Genomic DNA, 14928 nt, shown 5'->3' on the forward strand with positions numbered 1-14928 from the left:
TTATATTTGGCATTCATATTGTATAATGTTTATTACTTGCATATGCAAACAAATGCATTGGATGAATATTATACTTTAGTTCCTTTGTTGTTTTTTTTTTTACTAATGCTGTGATTCTATATTTAAGTGATAATATATTTAATATTATACTTTAGTTTTTTTTACCAATGTTGTGATTCTATATTTAAGTGTGAGATAGTTTACAAAAAAAGCATATAACAAATGATCACTATCATTTGCCTCAAAGCTGTTTAGAATATATCTGCAATGTACATTATGCTTTTAAGAGTGTGAAATTGAACCAATTTAAGATGAAGAAGAACAAGGGTTAGTGACAGATTTGAGGACAACAAATTTGGAAGCAAATGATAGCCTAGATTTTGTAGAGTAGCATATCAAAGCCTCTGTAGGTTTCTAGAAATGCTAGTGAAAGTACCACAGTAATTTTTTTTTTTTTTGAAATACAGTTGATATACAACATAACATTAGTTTCAGGTATACAATTTAGCGATTCCTCAAATCTATATTTATGGTATACTCACCACAAGTATAGCTACCATCAGTCACCATACAATGCTATTACAATACCATTAACTATATTCCCTTATGCTGTATCCTTAATCCCATGATTTATTCAGTCCATAACTGGAAGCCTGTATCCCCCACTCCCATTCATCTATTTTGCCCATCCTCCAACCATTGCCCCTCTGGCAACTGTCAGAGTTTCTTCTCTGTATTTATAGAGCTATTTCTGCTTTTTGTTCATTTACCCATTTGTTTTGTTTTTTAGATTCTGTATATAAGTAACATCATATGGTATTTGTCTTTCTCTGCCTGAATTATTTCATTTAGCATAATAATTTCTAGATCCATTCATGTTTCAAATGGCAAGACCTCATCTTTTCATGGATGAGTAATATTTTGTCATATATATACCACATTTTCTTTATCCATTCATCTGTTGATGAACACTTGGTTGCTTCTATGTCTTGGCTATTGTAAATAATGCTGCAATAAACATAGGGGTGCATATATCTTTTCAAATTAATGCTTTTGTTTTCTTTGAGTAAGTACTAGTGGAATCACTTATTGTTTGGTATTTCAATTTTGAAATTTTCAAGAAACCTTAATGCTGTTTTCCACAGTGGCTACACCAATTTACATTTCCACAGACTTTTAAAACTATGGCAATAACTAGTATTGAGTCTACGAACATGGAAAAGTGGATAATGCAAAAGATAACTACATGACTAATAATATTGAACTCTAAAGCCTCAGAAAGGTTGTGTCCAACAAATACTTTTTACATTTTAAAATAAGATGTTTAAACTATATAGAATGCAATATGTAACTAAAAAAAATAGCAATATGCTCCAAATTTTCTCCCTTGAAAATTTGGTCCAGTTGTGTTGTCCCACTGATTGATGGAGCAAGTTATGTATGTGGATTACTGAGGGAGGAGCAGCTCAGTTAGAGGAGCAGCAAGAGATAATATCTTGAGACAGGTATCTACTTGCCTTATTCAAGATTAAGTAAAAGATTCCAATTTTTTACTAATTAAGATAATCAGAGCTACTGAGCAGGTAAATGGAAGATTGATATGATTAAGTGAGTGACATAATGAGGGACGGAGGTAGAAGTGAGGGAACAGTGGATAGCAGATCATCATAGATTTTGTAGGACCTTGTAAGCTATTTAAATGAAGTGGGTTTTTTTGTTAACTTTAGTGAGATAGGTAGTGATTTGACAGGTTTGCGTTTGTACTGTAAAAACAACCTAACTGCTTTGTCATATACAGACTGTGGGTGTAGGGGCAGAGAGAGAGCAATGGCAAGCTCTTCTAGCCTTCCGAAGTAATTCAAGAGAAAATCATAGTGCCTTGGACCAAAAGGTAGTACAGATTAGATGTGCTGATGCCCTAAATGTGAATATGAGAAAGAGTGAAGGAATGGTCAGGGTTATCGGAGAAAGCAATTATAAACACAAAATTGCTATTAATTGACAAATAGGGAGTCAGGATTTGAGTTTGGACAAACAGGTTAAGGAGCTTATTCAACATCCAAATGGAGATCTTGGATATGGTTTTGGGTTTAAGGACCAGTTCTATCTGGAGATACTGATTTTGCAGTTTTCTGCTAATATAGGAATAAAAATCATATGACTGAAATATATGTAACAGATCAAAAAGTAAGAATAGATGGAGACATGGTCCAAGGACCAAGACCTAGGCATGTATAGACAGATAGGTTGTAACAAGTGGAGAAAACACAGAAAAATTGTCCAAATGATGAAGGGAGTTGTGTGTATCATATTCAGGAGTGAGTTCGAAAGTAGAGATGACAAATTTATGATTAAAACTTAATGACAACAGTAATTTAACTTTGGATAGAGAAGTAAGTGAAATTACTGAAATGTGGGCAGCAATTGAGATAAAGTACAAAAATAAAATTATGGTTGCAAAATCAATATAAATAAGGTCTTTCCTGCTACCATTACAAAACAAATGGCACAGGATATTATCGATACCAAATAGTACATGGACCACAGGACTGATATTTGACTAATCTCATCTCAGTAATAGATTAAGCCTTGTTATTGTTGCTATCCAGAGTGAAGGGAAGTGGAATATTATATATATTGTTAATTTAATCAAATATCTTTCTTAAAATACTAAAGATATTGAGATTGGAGAATTTTAGAGAAATATATGAAATGACTTGTACGAATAAAAATGAAAGGTTGAATTTGAACTTGTAGTTTATATTGATTTGTCATGGAGTAGAAATCAAAAGCAGAAAATAGAAATACCTTTTTTCAAAGTTAGATATTGTCAAATGAAAGACTCAAGTGAACTTCCTGGTGAAGAAAGATTTTGAGACAAAACAAACTGTAAAAAATCTTAGCCCAAAATAAACTGGCAGACATGAGCATTATTAGATAATCTTGAATTACTAAATCCCTATGCAGTTAAATCTTTACAAATATTAGAACTCTAAGATCCCTCAGTCAACGGGTTGACCTAACACTATAGCCCATCTAGTTGAAAAAGATTATAAACTTGTATAAGCATTTCTTAACCTGTCTCAGGTCCTATCCAAACTTTAATTCTTACTTTATTTCAAACCTAAGGAACAAATTAAGACATAACATTTGTAAGAGGAGAATACTCCTAACAAAGCTATATTTTGTTTTGTCCAAGTCAGAGAAATATTCACACTGATGTGTTAGTATATATTTGGGACAGTACAGCAGATAGGAGTGACAAGAAAAAAAAAAATAGGGAAGTAAATGGCTTGATTCAAATTTGGCAAGTGACATTTGTAACTTGAGTAAATTAATCCGAAATATCCTAAATAAGATAATAAGATAAGTAGTTTCAAGAACTGCATGACGAATAATGTCTAATTCAAATAAAGCCACGCATAAACCTCCTGAAATAAAATTTCGGATATTATCGGTCCAAAGATTGTTGTTATCTGGCCTGTAGGTTTGAAACCGGAAAGCACTTTGGCTATAATTTCCAGTGGATCATTTAATGACTAAAACCCAAATAAGTTAATTGATTGCTATTAAGTGGACTGATCTTAAATCTTATTTTTTTGAGTACAAGGTACATTTTTTTTTCTATTTCGTGACGTGTTCTAGGCTAGAGTCATGAGATATTGTCTAAGTTAATTCATAATAAAAAATAAAAAAACAAATTTATACTTTCAGAATGTATATTTTTAATTAGCTATTTTTTTAGTTATTTTTTTTAATATTAGTAATGTGAGGTCCTGGAAACTCACACTGAGTAGCTAAACTACAAAAATTCAAACAAATTCTTAGAGTCCCTCACAAAATTCTCTCATTATTTATATTTTGGAGTAGAACAAGTGTAGCATTTAACTGGACAAATAACTTCAGATTCACTGCAATCTGCGCTCAATTCAATTGGTGGCAACATCTTGAATAAGAAATTAAGAGAAAATGTAATCAAACCAGCAAGGAGTTAATTAAATCTGCTGTTAATATCATAATTGCATAATTTTCCATCTAATCCTGTTACAAATTTCAAAATATAAACTACTGGAGCAATATTCTCTATTTTCGGACTCTTTCCTTTTTAAGTTAGGCATTAGTGACTGTTTCACAAAGTAGTACCTTTTTCTTTGAGAAGGATATGAAGACTGATTTTTAATCACAAAAGATATTTTCTGAATAATCTGATCAGGCAGAGTTTCATATTCTGTGTGTTACCCAACTTAGATCTTAATGGAGAAATAGGGTTGTTGGCTTGCTAATTATAATAATAATAATTGAAAACTCATAAGATTTCTTTCTGTTTCCTTGTCAGAATCAATTTCCTAAAAAACCTAGATTATTCATTCATATTTATCAGTTCTGGTGAATCAAAACAAGAGCAAAGTCATTCTTCTGATTATTATAAATATGCATGGACTATATTCTTCTAGATATTTGTCATTAATTATTAGGAAGTTAAGAACTAGGTATTTCACCTTGATAATTCCAAAATATGATTGTATTAAGTGTTTAAGTTATTATTTCCTGTACATTTCCTAAAGAAAATTAGATTCATACAATATGAAGAAACAATCACTGGCATAGATTTCATCAGTCCTAGGTTTTAAATCTCAGATCAGACTCTTGCTAGTTATGGGAAATTGAAAAATCCCATGAACCTTCTGAGCTTCTGTTTCCTCACCTCTAGACTGGTATACCATTCCAACTTACAAAGTTGATGTGAAAATTAAGTAGTGCTAGGTGAGCAGTTACCTAAAGACAGGCATACACTGATATGCAAGTAAAGTAAAAATGCCTTCTGTGTAGAACAATCTGCAACTATTACCATTTTTCAGCTTTTAGAAATGGTAGTTTTATATATATATATAAATATATATATATTACTATATATATATATAGTAATGGGTGATTTGAATTAGATGGTTTTCTTAGTTCTATGGTTGTTGTTTTATATATATATATATATATACACACACACACACACACACACACACACACACATATATACACATATATACACACATATAATATATGTATGTATATGTATATTATATGTATGTATGTATGTATATATGTATATTCTGCAAAGAAATTTGTATACAAAGAATTCAAACACTTTTAAATGTATTGAAATATATAATATTGTGAAATTAATTTATAAAATTAGGAGAAATGTAGTTTTCACGCTGGCATAAAAATTGCATCTGCAGAATTTGTAATATATTCAATTACATGTGTATTTCAAGTAGTTGCAAGGTGAAATGGAAAATTAGCTGGGCTATACCTGATCTGCATGCATACATGCAAAATTTAAAGATTATATTTAGATGCAAATTTGACTGCTGTAGTATAGGTGTAGGTTCCTTTGAAGATACCTCCATTACAGTCAGTTTTGTTTCCCGCCCTCCTCCCCCCACCCCCGCCCTGTATTCTGCTTTACCAATATGTTCTTTTGCTGCCATGGCTAATTTCCTAGAGATAGATTAAATTGACAACCTTGACTATTATTATTTTCTTGATTTTTTTCTTGTTTTCTTCATAGACAGTGCATTCACTATTTAAGTAGCCTTGTGGATATACTGACATTTCAGGGAATGGATATAAACCGTGCATTTTTATGGCTGGAAGAATTAGGCTTGGTTCTGTAAATCTTTATTGCTTCCTACTATGTGTCATGCACTTGCTAAGCACCAAGGATAGTAAAACAGAGTGCTTGCCCCTGAATTTCTCCTCACCAAGTACTTCTTTCTCATCATCTTTCCAAGTTCCATTTTACAAAGAAAAAAAAATAAGATGCACTTAAGTGACTTAAATTTACACATCTAGTTAGTTACAGAGCAAGGAAGACAGTGTATCCTGACTTCCATTCAAATTATAACATGCTGTCTCCACATTACTAATTATAGAAGGGTGAAGTATATAGACAGCATTTTCTTTTAATTCTACCAAATCTCTATGGAATTTCTTTTTTAAATGAGGTTGGTGACAAGAATGTCAATGGGTTAATGAAAATGAAAGCGACTGAACATTTTGTTACAAATTCACTTTAGGCTTGAAATACTGCATGGCATTTCGTCTAAGACTTGCCTATATGCTTGCAATATACCATTAGGAGAAGAAATGTCAATTATCTGGTTAATTTGTCAATGTAGACAGCCAGTCAAGCCCCAACATGAACCTCCTTTAGTGTATATGATCTGAGTTAACTGTAGCCATAGTCTAAATTGATTTGTTAATTGCTAACTTTTCGTCAGTTTGGTTCCTACAGACTTCAGTTGAAAACAAAAGCAATAATGTCACTATAATGTATGGCTTGTCTTCCCCATTCTCAAAAATCAATCTTGGAAATTTTAAGACTCATATACAGAATAAAGTTGACCTCTTACAGGAAAAAGTGTCTAGTTTATAACAACAAATACTATTTTGAAACAACCATTGTGTGCTAAAACTGTTTAAATAATTTTACTTTTATTAACCCATTCAATCCTATTAGTTAGGTACTAACATCATCCCATTTGAAAGATCAGGAAATTAGAGAGGTTAAATAAACTAACCAATGTTATATACCTAGTAATTAGTAAACTCAATTAAATTCTCTTATAAAGCATATCAGTTGTCTCTATTTAAAGTGCATTACTAAGGGTACCTGGGTGGCTCAGTCGTTTAAATCTCTGACTCTTGATTTCGGCCCAGGTCATGATCACATGGTCGTGGGATGGAGCCCTGCATCAGGCTCCCTGGAACCTCCTTGAGATTCTCTCCCTCTCCCTGGATCCCTCCCCCCACTCATTCTCTCTCTTTCTCTCTCTAAAAGGAAAAGTGCATTACTAAAACTCAGTATGAAATCTTACTAAATAGATGAGACTATATAGTTTTATTTATCATGATTAATATCTACAATAGACTAAAAATGGTCAATATTGTTAGAAATCATGAGAAATATGGAATATTGCATCAAATTAGCCAAACCTCATATACAGTTTTACATAAATAGAGCATTAGCCCAGAGAGGCAAATGATGACTTTCAGAAAGTAAATCTATAGTTTGAATTTATGAAATGCTAAACTAAAAACTCAGTAATAATATTCTGAAGAGAAGTAGTACTGGAATTGGTAGGTGCTACATATTGTCTTTGGACAATAATGCACATCTTAAATAGAATATTTTTGAAAGTTCTAGATAGAGACCCTGAGTATCATCTGATTGTGTTAATATTAGTATAATAATCATAATAAACACTTTTGTCTATTTTAAGGAATGTTGCCCTTGCTATCCTTAGATGGATATTTTGTACTTGTTCATTAATGTTTTGGAGTCAGGTGATACTACCAGATCTCCAGGGCTTCAGCCTTTCCCCACTGCTAATTCTCCTACGTGCAGAAACGCAAATATATTCGTAAAGACACTGCAGCATATCATCTCTTACACCCTAAAAGAAGCAGGCGTTCCTATTCCTATAAAATTCAGTCTCCCAAACTGCATTTCCAGACTGATTCTCACTATTCTTCTTCATTTATTTTTTTTAATGTTTATTTATTTTGAGAGAGAGAGAGAGAGGGAGAGAGAGAGAGAGAGAGAGAGAGAGAGAGAGAGAGAGAGAGAGAATGAGCAAGGGAGGAGCAGAGACTGAGAGAGAGAGAATCCCAAGCAGGCTCAGCACTGTCAGTGCAGAGCCTGATGTGTGGCTCAAACTCACTAAACATGAGATAATGACCTGAGCCAAAGTCGGAGGCTTAACAGAATGAGCCACCCAGGTGCCCCTGTTCCTTTTTCATTTCTAAGATCTCATCAAACTGGATAGAGAAAATATTCTATGCACAAACCCCATGATTTTCCACTTCCATGCGTTTAGATTCCACATTAATTCTTTCTACACAGATGTAGGTGTACCCGCTTATCTGTTGAATGTAAATTTAAAATACCCTGTCACTCAAAGTCCAATTTTTAAAGACAGTCTCTCCCCTTTCTAGTCCTCCAGCTAGAAAATAATGTATTTTTACACTCTACATTTTACCGATTTCTTTTTCATGATGCAGTTACTTTCCAGTGGATCTCTTGTAATTTTTATATGTGTTTTATCACCCTTACAAGTTGCTACAAAGATTTTAGGACAAAGGCAATGTTCTCTCAATCTTTGTAGATTCCATACCACCTTACTTCTATTTTTTTCTAATATAAGATGTATTTTATAAACTAATATATACAAACACAGACTTGTACTGATACAGTTGGGAGTCAGAGAAGTTAAGTGATTTCTTAACTTGTTAATGGTGGTGGTGATGATCAGACTCCTTCAAATGGTTTCTTGGTTTTGGATAGCATATCCAATTTTGAACAAGATGTCTGTAATAAAATAGGAAGCATCTAGGAAGGAATAGACAACCAACCAAACAACTGAGCCTTGGGGAATACTCCTAATAACATGCCAGGCTTGTTTCTTTCCTGGGCCTTGAATTGACTGTTTTACTCCAGCCTCTTCCCCAGCCAATTCCACAGATCCTTGCACGGTTACCTCCCTCTCACCATGATTCCACTCCTTTTTTAACTCTGCATAGAAATCTCTATAATTACCTGTGAGATCTTCATAACACCCATCCTTCCCTGAAACAAACTATTGATTTGTTATTGCATTGTAAACTATTTTGTTTTTCAAATAAAATATAAATCTCTCAAGGGCAAGGACTCTCTCCTGGACACCACTATATTCCCCAAAGCCTAACAAACTATCTAACCATAGAAGACACTCATAAATTTTTGTTGACTGACTTGAAAGGGAGTGATCACAAAATGAAGATATCATTAACTGACTCATACAAGATAAAAGTGATAAACTGTTATCCTACTGAGACACTGTTATTCAAATTTGTGATTCAGTCTATTGCCATATTATTTAGGCTTATGGCCAGAAAAACAAAATGGATTCCCACATTTCTGTGTGCTGTGGTTACATCTATTTGTATTTCAGGCTTAGGTTAAATTAGCTAAGTGACTCAAAGTAACAAGTTGACCAGGCTGAATGTCTCAAACAATGTGATGTTGCTGATACTTACAGTCAAGTAGCTTAGTGGGTATTGCTTTGAATCCACTGAGAAAGCTCTCAGATCTTGTCAGAGGAGCAAAGGATCAAAACAGAAACACCCTTGAAGGAAGGTGAGACTTCCCTTGACTGCCCCAGTCCTCAGGGAACCCTTCTTCCTCTGAAATCAAGACTTTACTGTCTGTACCCTGTGTGTGTGGTACTGATCCAGTTAGTACTATTTCTATATGGGTATGTGCTATCCATTCATTGGAAAAAAAAATATATATATATACATATATATACATGTATATATACATATATATACATACATACATACATACATATATATATATATATATATATATTTTTTTTTTTTTTTCTTTGTAAAAGCAGATTGGTTGATCTCATTGTCACGGACCAGAGAGAGAGAGAGAGGGTGGAGAGGGTGATACAGATTCTGAAGCAGGCTCGAGGCTCTGAACTGTCAGTACAGAGTCTGACTTGGGGCTTGAACTCATGAGCTGTGAGATCATGACCTCAGCCAAAGTCGGTCATGTTAACCAACTGAGCCACCCAGGCACCCAAAGAAAGGGCACTTCTTAAGGCAATGACCAGTAGTCATCTTTCAGCCTTAAGGCTCAGCTGAAAATGTACACCAAAGAAAATGGCTGTTGAATAGCTGAATTTACAGTCTTAGAATCACAGAAATAGGAGGCACACCCACACACAAAAAATTATTTAATTGATAAAATGAGGGCATATTTCATTGCTGGTTAATTTGTTGAATCAGCTCTTGTGAAGCAAAAACTCTATAAGGACAACAAGCAGTCATTAACTAAAAATACCAAAGAAAAGTCACCTTTAAGGCAAACTATTTCCAATCTAGAACCAGAACAATGAGTTTAATGTGAGCACATCCACTGCAGTTTTTAAAATTTCCCTCAAGTAACAACCTCACATCCCTCCCAAAACTGAGTAGATTATTGCAATTTTATACAACAGAAGACTTAGTGTATTATAGCAATATTTCTTCGCAGCACTCTTATAATTTTCGAATATTTTCTTTCTTTAATTCTGCGTTTATATTTCCTGCTTGTTTCTAAAGAAACAAATAAAACATCATTAAAAAAGCTTGGAACACTTTTATTAATGCAACAGAATTTTGTATTAATTTTCAGAGCGAGTAAGTACTGTTTGTTAAATATGACTGTCACTTTATGGACCCGACTTCTTGGAGAAGATTTAAAAATGCATATGAATTAAGGAGTGGGGATATATATGGCTAAAATAGATACATTCAACTTACTCCTCCAAGCATTTATGGGTCGTCTTGTAATTCTGTAGTATCAGATGACATCATGCAGATATGCTATAAATCCATTTCTAAAATAGAAGGGAAATCTTAAGCTGCTTCCTTTTCTGTAGGGTTAATATATGCAAATATTCACAAAAATTTGGGGGATAGTCATAAGAATGTAGATCTAAGGGAGACATACACAATGTGGAATGGATCAGATGTCAATATTCAATCTAAAATGTGTTAGTTCAGGGGCACCTGGGTGGCTCAGTCAGTTGAGTGCCCAACCCGTGATTTCAGCTCAGGTCATGATCCCAGGATCATGGGATTGAGCCCCACTTTGGGCTCTGCACTGTGTGGAGCCTGCTGAAGACTCTCTCTCTCTCTCTCTCTCCCTCCCTCCCTCCCTCCCTCTCTCTCTCCCTCCCCCCCCACCGCCACACTTCCTCCACTCGTGCTTGCTCTCTCTCAAATAAAAAAATAATAAGTGATAAACAAAATTCACTAGTTCAAAAACAAACAAATAAACAAATAAATGAAATGTGCTAGTTCAGGTAGGTCCACAAGGCAGTAGAGTTACTGTAGAGCTGGACTACCAGGCCTACTTGCAGCCTATATCACTTTAGGGTTGGAGATGGACATGTAGGTAGTGGAGAGACTTCAAATCCAAAACAACTAATCCACTACATCTCTTGTGATTTATGTTACTGGCTTATGATTGTTTCGTAAGCGTCTGAGCTATAGTACATGGAACTTAGGTTATTTAAAAGATTCAGCAGCAGATCATTGTAGTATAGTTCCTTTTCCTTTTCCTACTCTGAATTAAGACTGAGGTAGACCCTGAAGTAATTTTTTCTTCCCCTTCATAGATGCTCTATCAAAAAGACACAAAATACAACAGAGATTTCCACGAATATGATCAACACCCTCAACACTAATAGCTAAGTAGTTTGGTTTAGTTTACTTTAACAAAGTGTTCTATTATTCATAGGAATATTTTACATGCATTTTTCTCATTTATCATGGGAGGCATGAAACGTAGATGTTTTAACCCTATTCTCAACTGAAGATACTGAGGCTCATTGCTCCCTAGTGCTCTGATTTCCTGTCCAGTCACTTTTCATCATGTGACAGCTGTAACCCAAGAGTGCTAAGCACTGTGCCAGTGATTCCCAACAACTGGTCTCTAGACCAGAACAATTCTCGGGAGAATGTTCCATAGGTGCGCAAGAAAATGAGAAAAATAAATATATTTGTAAATTTCATTCAATGCTTCTTTCACGAGGATTATTTCCATTATTCTGAGATTGTCTTTCCTAATTTTTACCATTTAAAATACACTTTTTTAATAAAATTAGGTTATATAAATGATATTTATTTAAGAATTTTACTTGGCATCTTTCATACATATGGAGATTTCCTATCAGTTACCACTTCTTTTTCATTTATTGGTTATAGAAATACAAACTACCAAATCCACTGTAACGAAGAAATGTGTTGATAGTAAAATTGGCACCCTATTCTTCCCAGACCGCTTTTAGACACCAGGCTTATTGTTGAGAGAAGATTATTACCCTTTTTCTGTTTCTGAGCAGCTCAAATCGAATAAGTTTCTGGAAAAGATCCAGGATCTAGAAACCAGAGGTTGAAATGCCACATGAGAAAGAAAGCAGATATGAGAGACAGGTTACTGGGATAAGACACAGGAAATTAAGATCTGATAGGTGGGAAGTCATAATTGAAGAATCACAGGAAGAAATTCTAGGTTCTTCCCTTATTTAGTACCACTATGATGGCATCCGTAATAAGACAAGAGCTGTATCATAGGCTCAGTGGATAAAGACAATAAGACATAGTCCAGATTATGCTCCAGGAATTCTTCATTCTGTGAAGTATCACATAACTCCATCCTCCTCAAACTGACTGTCAATGCAGACACAGCACCTGCCGTTTTCCCCGTCAAAAGGGACCCCTCCACGTGGCTCTCCCCAGACTTCTCAGCCTATCATTACAAAGAACATAGGCTGGATCAAGACATGCAGCTGCTAAAATGGAATAACATTAGTCTTTCCCACTGTTTGGTGGTATAGAGAGGCAGGGGAATAGAGGGAGGAAGAGGATGAGAATATGAATTTAATTTTGTCAAGATTAACATTTTCTCTTCAGTATTTTAATGTCTGCTACCATTTGTCTACTAGCATATGTGCTAGCAGCCGCCAACAATGCTTGAAAAAGAAATAATTCTTTCTCAAAATAAGCTATAGAAGATGATTCCTAAATCTTCAGCTTATGGTAGGAGGGTCCTCTATTTGCATATGACTTAATATTATTTACATATAGTCTGCTTTCCATAATAAAACTGTTCTGTGTAGGAGTTTAAGGTGTCCTATAGAGAACGTGATGACTATAGAATACTGTAGAATACTGCACTTCACAGATGCTCTCTACAAAGTAGCCAAGAGGGCTAGTGTGGTTGTCCTATTGGGATGTATTTATCTCCTCTTGTGAGTGGGGTTAAGTCTCTTAACATTCTTGTTAAAAAGGACTCTCCAAATAGTACAATTTGAATAACATTCCTGAACCTTAGACATAGGAAAAAAAAAAAAAAGAGGGAGTCATTCTTTAATAACTGAATTTTTATATGCATATATTTTCTGGAATGACTATTTTTTTTTAAGAATTTTTTAAAAATGTTTATTTATTTTTGAGACATGAGAGACACAGCATGAGCAGGGAAGGGGCAGAGAGAGAGGGAGACACAGAATGTGAAACAGGCTCCAGGCTCTGAGCTATCAGTACAGAGCCCGACGCGGGGCTCGAACCCACGAACTGTGAGATCATGACCTGAGCCGAAGTCGGACGCTTAACCGACTGAGCCACCCAGGCGCCCCTGGAATGACTATTTTTTAAGAATGTTTTCTTTCTTTCAATTTAAGTGATGGTTCCTTAGAGTGTCGTGCTAGAAAATCAGGTGTAATGATATCAGACTAAATAGCATATCCTGTTATGTGTCATTGTTATGCAAACAAATAAATTATTTTGTGTTGAAATGTTCACCACAAAAATGAATGGAACTCTTTGCCTCTGTGAGCCAATCTATTTATATCTTTGGACATGCATATGTCATTACATGATGGATGTTTAAACATGAATGGTATGCTTTCTTTTTTATAATTTTCATTGCAGTTATATCTGAAATTTCTTTACTGATTTTTTTAAATTAATACTTGAGTGTAGTACCAGGCTATTTCCCAGATTTTAGATTAATGCCCAAAACCCAACAACTTTTTCTCCTTCTGCTTCAACACAATGTAGAAACCCTAAGTATGTCCATTAAAAAAGTAATAATTTTGCATAGCTAGACATTTTATTATCTTGTCCAAGCAAATTAACAGTATAAGCATTAAGAATCAAAATAAGCAATTCCTAATATGGCCATACCTACTCTTTAAATCTTAAATACTTTTGATTGTTGAAATGTTAATATATATAAATTTTAGTGTATACACTTTCTCATTAATCATCTCTAGTGCTTTTCATATGTGTAACCCAACGTTTAGACTAGTTAAATTTGTATACTGTATGAAGTATAATTATGGCATTTTATTAGTAGGTAAATGGATAGAATGTCATACATATATGGTAATGTTTTCCTTAATATTACTCTAGTATATCTGTTTAAGTGAGTTTGACAAAGCTTGTTGTAATTGCTAAGGAAATAATTTGCATTTTCCCCCCTCTCATCTGTGTAACATAACAACTGTATGTACTTGTTGGTATACTCATAAATATAAGTATTGAGAATCAAAGTTTATATTTTATTAAATGTTTTCACTTAAAAACCAGAAAACATCTTGGTAGAAATGTTAATCGCTGAAATCTGAGAAATTAATATTAATATTTAGTATCTATGATAATATGGAACTTAGATTTTCAAAATGCTGTAGCAAAGGTTCACTTAAAATATGCTCTTTTGTAGCTATTTACATCTCTATAGTCAAGTCTAACCACCATCTCTTCATTTATGTTTAAACAAAATTTAGTGCCTCTGTGTGTGTGTGTGTGTGTGTGTGTGTGTGTGTGTGTGTGTTACTTTTCCCACTGTATCAATCATGAATTGCTGAAAAGCTCCCATACCATGGCATTGTTGGAACTCAAATTTGGAAGTGCACAAAAGAACTGTATTTGTTGCCAATCAGAGGAATGTGTTTTCAAAACAAGGGTAACATTTTATTTCTCTTTCTCCCCAGTTCTGCAGTAGTGTAAGTGTTAAAGCCTGAGAGGTTTAGAAAGCTGCAGTGAATGTGTTAAGACTGTTAATGAAGCTTCTGAATCTAAGGACAAAATTAGCTCTCACACCCACACTGCGCAAAGTACAGCAACTGTCTGATAGAATTGCATCATGACTTTTACCTGGGGACACGGGTATTATATTCAGCTGAATTGATGAAATTGGGAAGACAGATGTGCCCAAAGGACATTTTAAGAAGCTTGTACCTACATAAATTGCTTGTGAAAAATCTCTAAAATTTGAATAAGAAACCAATGTAAAATGCCTTCTGCCTGTAAACTTCAGGTCATATGATA

General features: G+C 34.2%; 1 protein-coding gene across 3 annotated transcripts in view; it reads left to right on the top strand.

Moving 5' to 3' along the window:
- The window catches only part of CADM2 (cell adhesion molecule 2), a 1073367-nt gene that overhangs the window by 305958 nt on the left and 752481 nt on the right, over positions 1-14928 (top strand). The window lies entirely within an intron of this gene.

Source organism: Leopardus geoffroyi, chromosome C2 (genome assembly GCF_018350155.1).
Source record: "Leopardus geoffroyi isolate Oge1 chromosome C2, O.geoffroyi_Oge1_pat1.0, whole genome shotgun sequence".
NCBI lineage: Eukaryota > Metazoa > Chordata > Mammalia > Carnivora > Felidae > Leopardus > Leopardus geoffroyi.